The sequence below is a fragment of the Lasioglossum baleicum genome, chromosome 13 (genome assembly GCF_051020765.1).
Source record: "Lasioglossum baleicum chromosome 13, iyLasBale1, whole genome shotgun sequence".
NCBI lineage: Eukaryota > Metazoa > Arthropoda > Insecta > Hymenoptera > Halictidae > Lasioglossum > Lasioglossum baleicum.
The window spans coordinates 2,489,663-2,498,078 of record NC_134941.1 but is presented as its reverse complement, the minus strand read 5'-3'; the positions used below and the strand labels follow the sequence as shown (position 1 = coordinate 2,498,078).

The following is an 8,416-nucleotide window of genomic DNA, read 5'->3' as shown; positions in this document are numbered from 1 at the left end:
GAGGGACTTTTATTTAAAGGAACGACTTTCCCGAGCAACGTGGATCATCAAATTTCCATGTTTATATCCTGAATTTCGCAACTGTCTATTTTTTTTTCTAACAAAATTTCATTAGGGAATACGTCCGTTTTAATCTGCCGTCGCATAATTTAACGAGAGAGTCGGAACGCTGGAAAAGGCCAACGGGAAATTCCTTTCATTCAGTAGTCGCGGAATAAAGAAATTTTCGTGATCCTTTTCTCCCTTTATCAAAGATTGATAATTCGCGGGTTTACGAGGCTCGCGCCGAGTTACGGCGCGCAAAAGAGGAGGAAGTGAGCGCTGGAACATTCATGAAATTCACCGAGAGACGAATAAAGTTACAACCGGTACGATATTTACCTTGTTTCAGCAAACACCCGGGAACTCTGCTAAAGATTCACGGCAGACTCGCTTTGACGTTCGTCCTTTCTTACGGGGTTTCTCTCTTTACGCACGATTCGGTCGCAAATTCGGCGGGATGTCCGATGATCGTCGGAATGATCGCTGACAATCGAAATTTTCTATGATTTCTTGTCGACTTTGAACGGAAAACAATTTTCATAGAACCGGTATTGCAAAAGATCAGATTTAATTCGAACAAAACCTTGTACTTTCACGCAGCAGAGCCTCGATTATCCGAACTAGTGAAAAGACAGTCTTTGATGGTTCAAAAGAATTAATGATTACTTTAACTCTTTGCCGTACCATTTTCTTTACAGTTACAGTGATTAGAACGTCTCTATCCCGAAAAATGTCGTAGAAGAGAAAAGAAAATTTATATTTTTTGTACGGCTATATTTATTATACTTGAATGCTTAAATATTCATTACAAAGGAATCAAATCTTATTTCATCTAAAAAGAAAGGCATGAAATTCATATTTGTTCGACTACTTTGTTAAAATCTTTATCACGAGTCTAATTAGTTTAAATACACGGCAAGGAGGTTAACAAGTAAGTTTTGTTAACATTAGGTGTACATGTATAATTACTATACAGCGGATCATTATGCATTTATAACAAGAATGAGTAGGTATAATTAAAATCAATGAAAACATTAGAAGAATTAAAAAATTCTGTTATATTATTTTCAACCTTTTATCCATATTGATAAAGAAAATTTTCTATTTCACTTCACAGTTTGTTATAATTCAGGTAAAACATTTTTATTTTGCATGAAGATCCGCTGTCTAATAACACTGTCCAACACCAAATTTGATTTCAATATACTGTTGGGTCCTTCTTATAGAGTTTTTTGCGCTGATTCCGAATCTGGTTTTAATTTTTTTCCTATACGTCCAGTTTTTGAGAAAATGGAGTTTTAAAAAAAGACATATTTTTCAACTTTAAACAAATATTGCGATGTTATTATAAAAGATATTGAATTGTTCTTTACAGCAAAAGATTCTGTAGACTTTCCCGAATACAGTGATATCCAATATTAATACATTATGATTGTTTAAACATGTTTAAACAATTATTAAAGACGGAGATGCACCACTTTTGCACCAATTTTTGCGGATATTTCCGAATTTATCTCAAAAAATAAGGGTCCAGCGAAAAATTGAACTATACCACGCGAAAGAGCAGACTTTTATCTTGAGAAACCCCCCTGTGAAGTTTGCATGGTCGACGTTTTTACCGAACCAGAAAGCAAAATATCTTCGCCCGACATGCGTTGACGCCAGTGGTGCTCTTCCACTAGCGCGGTCGTTCGTCGGGATACGGCGCGGCGCGCTGCGGTGAAACGGCGCGTGGCTATAAGCGCGCAATTATGTCAGCTTACTTAAATGTAATATTTTATTAAATGTTATATTATTGTTATTTATTATATATTAGTATATTTATTCTGTATAAATTATTTTATGCATTTTTTAATGTTAGTCTCTCGTTTATAGTATATTTAATACAAAAATACCTTTTGTAACAAAATAATAATTTATTCACACACTACACTATTACACTATTTACAATGCTAATATATATGTGTACACTATTCAGATATAATACACTATATCGATTTAATATGGAGCAAACTATTTTAATTATGTATTTAAGTCAATAAAAATAGTCCCGTTTATATTGTGTTTGGACTTATTTTACTCGGAAGAATCTCGAGTGTTCATTGGCACTATAATTACAATACATAGATAAGACGACAATTACTGAAAATAAAATTTTTCAGTCACCGCATTGCAGACTTTCCTTACATTGTATGTATTCCGTTGTCCGTAGACCGTCATTTATTTCAAAATATCGTGTTGGTTCTTAAGAAAACTGATGCCAGAGTTCAGTTTCGGCTTTGTGTTTGTTGAAATCAGTCGTGTCAAGCATTTCAAATCTGCATTGCTACGTATAAAACTTCATAAAAAACATTTATAGTTATTTATAGTATTTTAGTTGTTGTGTATATAATATACGTATTTTAGTAGTGTATTATATTTGAATAGTGTACACATATATATTAGCATTGTAAATAGTGTAATAGTGTAGTGTGTGAATAAATTATTATTTTGTTACAAAAGGTATTTTTTGTATTAAATATACTATAAACGAGAGACTAACATTAAAAAATACATAAAATAATTTATACAGAATAAATATACTAATATATAATAAATAACAATAATATAACATTTAATAAAATATTACATTTAAGTAAGCTGACATAATTGCGCGCTTATAGCCACGCGCCGTTTCACCGCAGCGCGCCGCGCCGTATCCCGACGAACGACCGCGCTAGTGGAAGAGCACCACTGGCGTCAACGCATGTCGGGCGAAGATATTTTGCTTTCTGGTTCGGTAAAAACGTCGACCATGCAAACTTCACAGGGGGGTTTCTCAAGATAAAAGTCTGCTCTTTCGCGTGGTATAGTTCAATTTTTCGCTGGACCCTTATTTTTTGAGATAAATTCGAAAATATCCGCAAAAATTGGTGCAAAAGTGGTGCATCTCCGTCTTTAATCATTGTTTAAACATGTTTAAACAATCATAATGTATTAATATTGGATATCACTGTATTCGGGAAAGTCTACAGAATCTTTTGCTGTAAACAACAATTCAATATCTTTTATAATAACATCGCAATATTTGTTTAAAGTTGAAAAATATGTTTTTTTTTCAAAGCCGTGATTTTCAAAAACTGGACGTATAGGGAAAAAATTAAAACCAGATTCAGAATCAGCGCAAAAAACTCTATAAGAAGGACCCAACAGTATATTGAAATCACAAAAAAAGTTGAAATTTGTTGGACAGTGTAATTATACTATGTATCGTGTACATATACATATGTACAGGTACGTATATGTATATGTATTTTGAGTATTATACAGTATATTACATTTCTAATTACAGCAGTAGTATGTACTTTGTTATTTAATAAGTAATTTCAAAACTGTTCTACTATTATGAGAAAACTTTGGAACCGAAATATCAGTTACATCGTGTGCAAACACTATTCCTTGATCTCGTATCGCTAGCGTCGAATTTAAAAAAACGTGAGCGGTGAAAGGTAATAAGGGAAACATTTTTTTGTAAATAATTTTTTAATGAAACATCTACCAACATATTCGAGACATTTTTCTAATTGGAACAGCACCAAACACGGCACAAATCGTATCAAGTTTGCTTGTTTAATTCACGATACAGTGTAACCTCGATTATGTTCGAATAATAGAACAGCTATACCTAGCTACATTGCTATTAAATCATTACTGATTTGCACAGTAAACCATGATGTATATGGATCCCTTTAGGCCGAACTGTTTCCATGTAAAACATGTAATCGGATAGTAGAGAATTCAAATATCATTGGTTCGTATAATAGAAGTTCTACTGAATAGTCTATTGAACAAGCAAATATGCTACGAATTATACCATGTATGGTCTGCTTTTAATCAGAAAAATGCGACAAATATGTTGGTAAAAAGTGTCATAAACAAAATCATTCGAAACGAGAAAATATTTCCGAGAAAGTATTTCGTTTTTTCAGAATGCATTTTATGAAGTGTGTTAATCAAGAAATACTAAATATTATAATCTACATGTTTATTATACAGGATGTTCCAAAAATGTATTTCTTTAAAAGGGGTGATTCCCAAAGTCATTTGAAGTAACTTTTTCCTTTACGAAAATGTTCTTCTCGGTTTTATTGAAGAGTTATTAACGAATAAACACACGGACCAATCGGAGCGCGTCTACAGTAGACGGATTCTGGTGCAGCCAATGGCAACGCCACGCTCAGCGGGACCTGTCGCCGAGCCGGAATCCTTTCACTATGAAAGCGCGCTGATTGGTCCGTGTTTTTCGTTAATAACTCCTTAACACAGCTACAGAGAACATTTTCCCAAACGAGAAAGTTACTTGAAATGACTTCAGGATTTCAGGACTTCAGAATCAGCACATCAAGGAAATACAATATTGTTGGGACACGCTGTGTGCACAAGATTTATTAACCATCGCAAGATAAGGTCTAATAACACATAAATGAGTCTCTTAGACCCCGACAAATGAATTTCACAAATAACCTCGTTTTTAATTAATGAATTTGGAATAAAGAATAACACTGGATAAAAAGTAAACAGATTTAATTTTATTCCTATAAAAATTCTTTTCAAAAATCTGAAGCTGGGTTCCCTGAGACCCCACATTACCTTGCGAAGGTTAAAAATAAAACGGGCGACAAATGGCCAGGGCCGGCCATCTGGGGGTGCGGCGGATGCTATGCACCGGGGCTCCGCGATTGAGAGGGCCCCATCATTATCAAGAACTAAAATAATATTATATAATTTTTCTGAAGTAATTAATGTATTAGTAAAACAAAATCACGCATTAAATAAACATGCATTAGTAATATATGGTCGTGTATGTAATTTTTTTTACTTTACAAAAAATTTAGGGCCCCAAATGGTTTCTTGCACTCAGGCCCCTTTATATGTAGAGAAGGCCGGCCCTGCATATGGCAACTGACAAACCTTGACGACTCCCTGCCACATGATGAGGTTAACCAATGTCAGAATGACAGCTCCTTCGTAAAATATTTCCAAGACAATCGGTATTTGATAATCGAGCAATATTCACTTAAACTGCGAATCTAATATAGAGTATATCAGCAATGAAAAGATGGTCGCCGGTGTTCCAATGTACCTTACTCTTGCTATACTGTCTCTTTGAGTTCTACTTCCGTTTGAATATAGCCACGGTTTTGCTCACTGTCGCATGTCGATCACTCGACAAGTGATATTTCGCTGGTTCGAGATTGAACCGTCGCGCGTCGTCGGAGCATGCCGCCGGAAGTTTGTTCCTTCTGCAAAGCCGAATATTGGCGGGAAATCAGTTTGAATGGGTTTCTTCTTGACGAAGCACTAAGTAATCGAAGTCTTCCCCACGAAACTTCGCTCGGAATTAAATTGTTGCATATGAAATGAAGTTGATGGAGACTGACGTACCGTGTGCATGAAATTTAAGTTATGAGATCTTTTTTACCTCGGTGGGTTCATTCTTGCATGTACCTGTATAATTACGTACGCGTTCCTGTGCATATGTAGACCGCTTTTTATGAACATTCTCTTAAAATTACCGGAACTGCCGTTGTTTTTGTTTTAGACAGAATAATCATGTTGCTTAAATTGTAGCACTACGGCTTTAATGGCTAACTTTCACTTGCTTCTTTAATGTTGGGGCGTTAAAAGCATATATTCCAGCACATATATATTTTATAGTATCATATATCCACTATTAAATCTTTATATGTAGTTTGTGGTGTTTTTATTCTGTCGTTCGACAAAGAATGCAGTTGCACATCTCTGTAAGAGAATCTCAAGCTAATTGAATTAATTCGAATTATATTTACTATAGCAACTATTGTCGTAAGTGTAAAATAAATTACAACTCTCTTGAACTGTCTACTTTATTTACTGAAAACTGAGGTTGAAACAGTTTCGAGTAGCGAACAAAATAAATAAAATTAGTTAATAATATTAGGTTGTAAAGAAAGAAATGCAGGATTTTTGTTAATTTAATTACTTATATGTAATTTTAAAGATTGTTTTACGATCTATTTAATTATGCTTTTGATATTTAATTTTATCCAAATTTTTGTTAAATTATTTGGCTTTTATTTTAAGATGTCAAAACGCGATTTTCGCATTAATTTTTTCTATGAGTTCAAACTAAATAGGCCCAAGGCTCAAGAGCTCTGAATATCGACGAAGTATGGGGCGAAGGAAGTGTCAACGAATGCATGTTCAATTCGTGGTTTATGCTTTACTTGTTACACGAAACATTCAAGTGAGCGAGAGAAAAATTTATATCGTCAAGTAAAATATGCCATATAATAAAAATAAAATACAAATAGTAAAAAATGATTATTTTCAAATACCATAATACAAATTTTTATTTCTTTTTTATTTATCTTGGCTCAAGCACTATCATGTTAGCTTACATAAACGTTTTCAGATTTTTAGCTCGACCTAAACTATTTTTGATCCAGAGAGGGTTAATGATTAAATGTTTATCTGATTGTCTATTTAACCGGATTTATTACCAAAGCATCAGAATTTTGGATTGAAATAGCAATGCTTCAGTACTATCATATTAGCTTACGTATACATTTTCAGGTATGTAGCTCCACCTAGAATGTTTTTATTCCAGAGAGGGTTAATGATTAAACATGTATCTAATTGAATATTTAACCGGATTTATTACCAAAGCATCAGAATCTTCGAATGAACTAGCAACGGTAAATCGTGGATGGAATGAAACTATTGCTAAGTAATCGAAACGAAGCCACAAGACCGAGTAAGCAGAGTTCCATGAAAACAGTTTGATTCCTGGCGTTTGTTTCCTCTTATCAATAATTTCTCCCCATTGAGCCGCAGGACTCCGAAACATTGCGCTCAGCAATCTGTAAAACTGACCCGCTCAACAGGAAAACCGGAGACGACCGGCAGAAGATTGCAATCAAGGCTTCTCAATTCTTTGCTAATACTTGGTTCATCAAGAACCGCTGATGCAATCATTCTGTCTTAACGAATCGATCGTTTCCCGTTATTGAGCTTCGTTTCTTGCCCGTCGAGAGTTGCATTCACGTCACGCCATCGCGTTCCGAAAGACTTTCCTTTTACAATTTTATAGCCCCGGAAAAATTGTAACGAAAAACGTCGAAACGCTAATCCTTTTGACCGTCATATTTCGACGGCCGCTAATCAAATTCTCTGATAAAAAAAATTTGTTCCGCATTTACCTCCAGCAACGAATTTTCCTGGAACAACCTTTTTACGCGACTCGCGGACTGCCCGCGGAAATTAAAATGTTGTAACTCAATACCTTTGATCGATGGACTTTCGCATCGCACGATCAAATTCGGTCCATATTCACCAATACGTGTTCTAGAAATAAAAATTGAGAAACGTTCGAACGATCGTTTTTTTTTATATTCAATTGCTAGTGGAATCAATTCCCAAGTTGACGGATAGTTTTGTCCACATATTCTCGCATGAATATTGCAGAAGATGAATTTTATTAATAATTTCATCAGAGTATTTCTGAAACTGTGGTATATGCATCACCAATTGGTGCATTACGTTATTTTTAGTGATGCAATTTTTAGACAAAATAGTTTGTTTATTCTTCGATTATTAATTCTTATCTATGTTATTAAGTTTATGAATTAAGCCTATGAAGTTTGAGCCCCTCGTCAACAGAAATTGCAATGGCATAAATATATTCATGAAAATTTATGAATGTATTGGGTAGGCAACTAAATTCGTTCGGTTTTTGTGATTTACTCCAATGTAAAAAACCGAACGAACTTATTTGCCAACCCAATATTTAAATTGCACAACATTCCACCTTCTTGGTGGCTAAAGAATTGAATGCAACATTGCTTTGATGTTCTGTTAAACGTAGCATATTTTCGTTAACCTAAGGCAAAACATACATCAATTTTATCTACATAAAAGTTTTTAGTAGTATTTAGTAACATCTTGCCACAATGTAAGAACTTACCCCACAACAGGGCGAAAAGTTCGAAAATATAAATGAAAAAATATAAAAAACCTATTACAATAACCTATTACAATTGCTTTACTAAAATTTGCTTTACCATTGTTTCAAATATTGTTTAGATTATTAAATATGTTGGTATCTAATCAATTACTGAACATTTAAGTATTGCATGAGGTATTATATCAATTTCATATTCGCACAAAGAAACGAATTAATATACATAGAATGGAATTATTGAAGGTCGGAAGAAATGTTTAATTTTTGGGTTAAAATAGCTCCGCGTGCAAAGGGTTAATTTTAAGATTAGAATTTTAAAATATAATAGATAGACTGCGAATGTTTATGCAAAATACAAAATGTTTGCATTGATTGCATGATACGGGAGCCAAG

At 34.0% G+C, this 8,416-nt stretch overlaps 1 protein-coding gene across 4 annotated transcripts in view; it reads left to right on the top strand.

Moving 5' to 3' along the window:
- The window catches only part of LOC143215015 (furin-like protease 1), a 549,701-nt gene that overhangs the window by 397,686 nt on the left and 143,599 nt on the right, over positions 1-8,416 (top strand). The gene's annotated exons all lie outside the window — the stretch shown is intronic.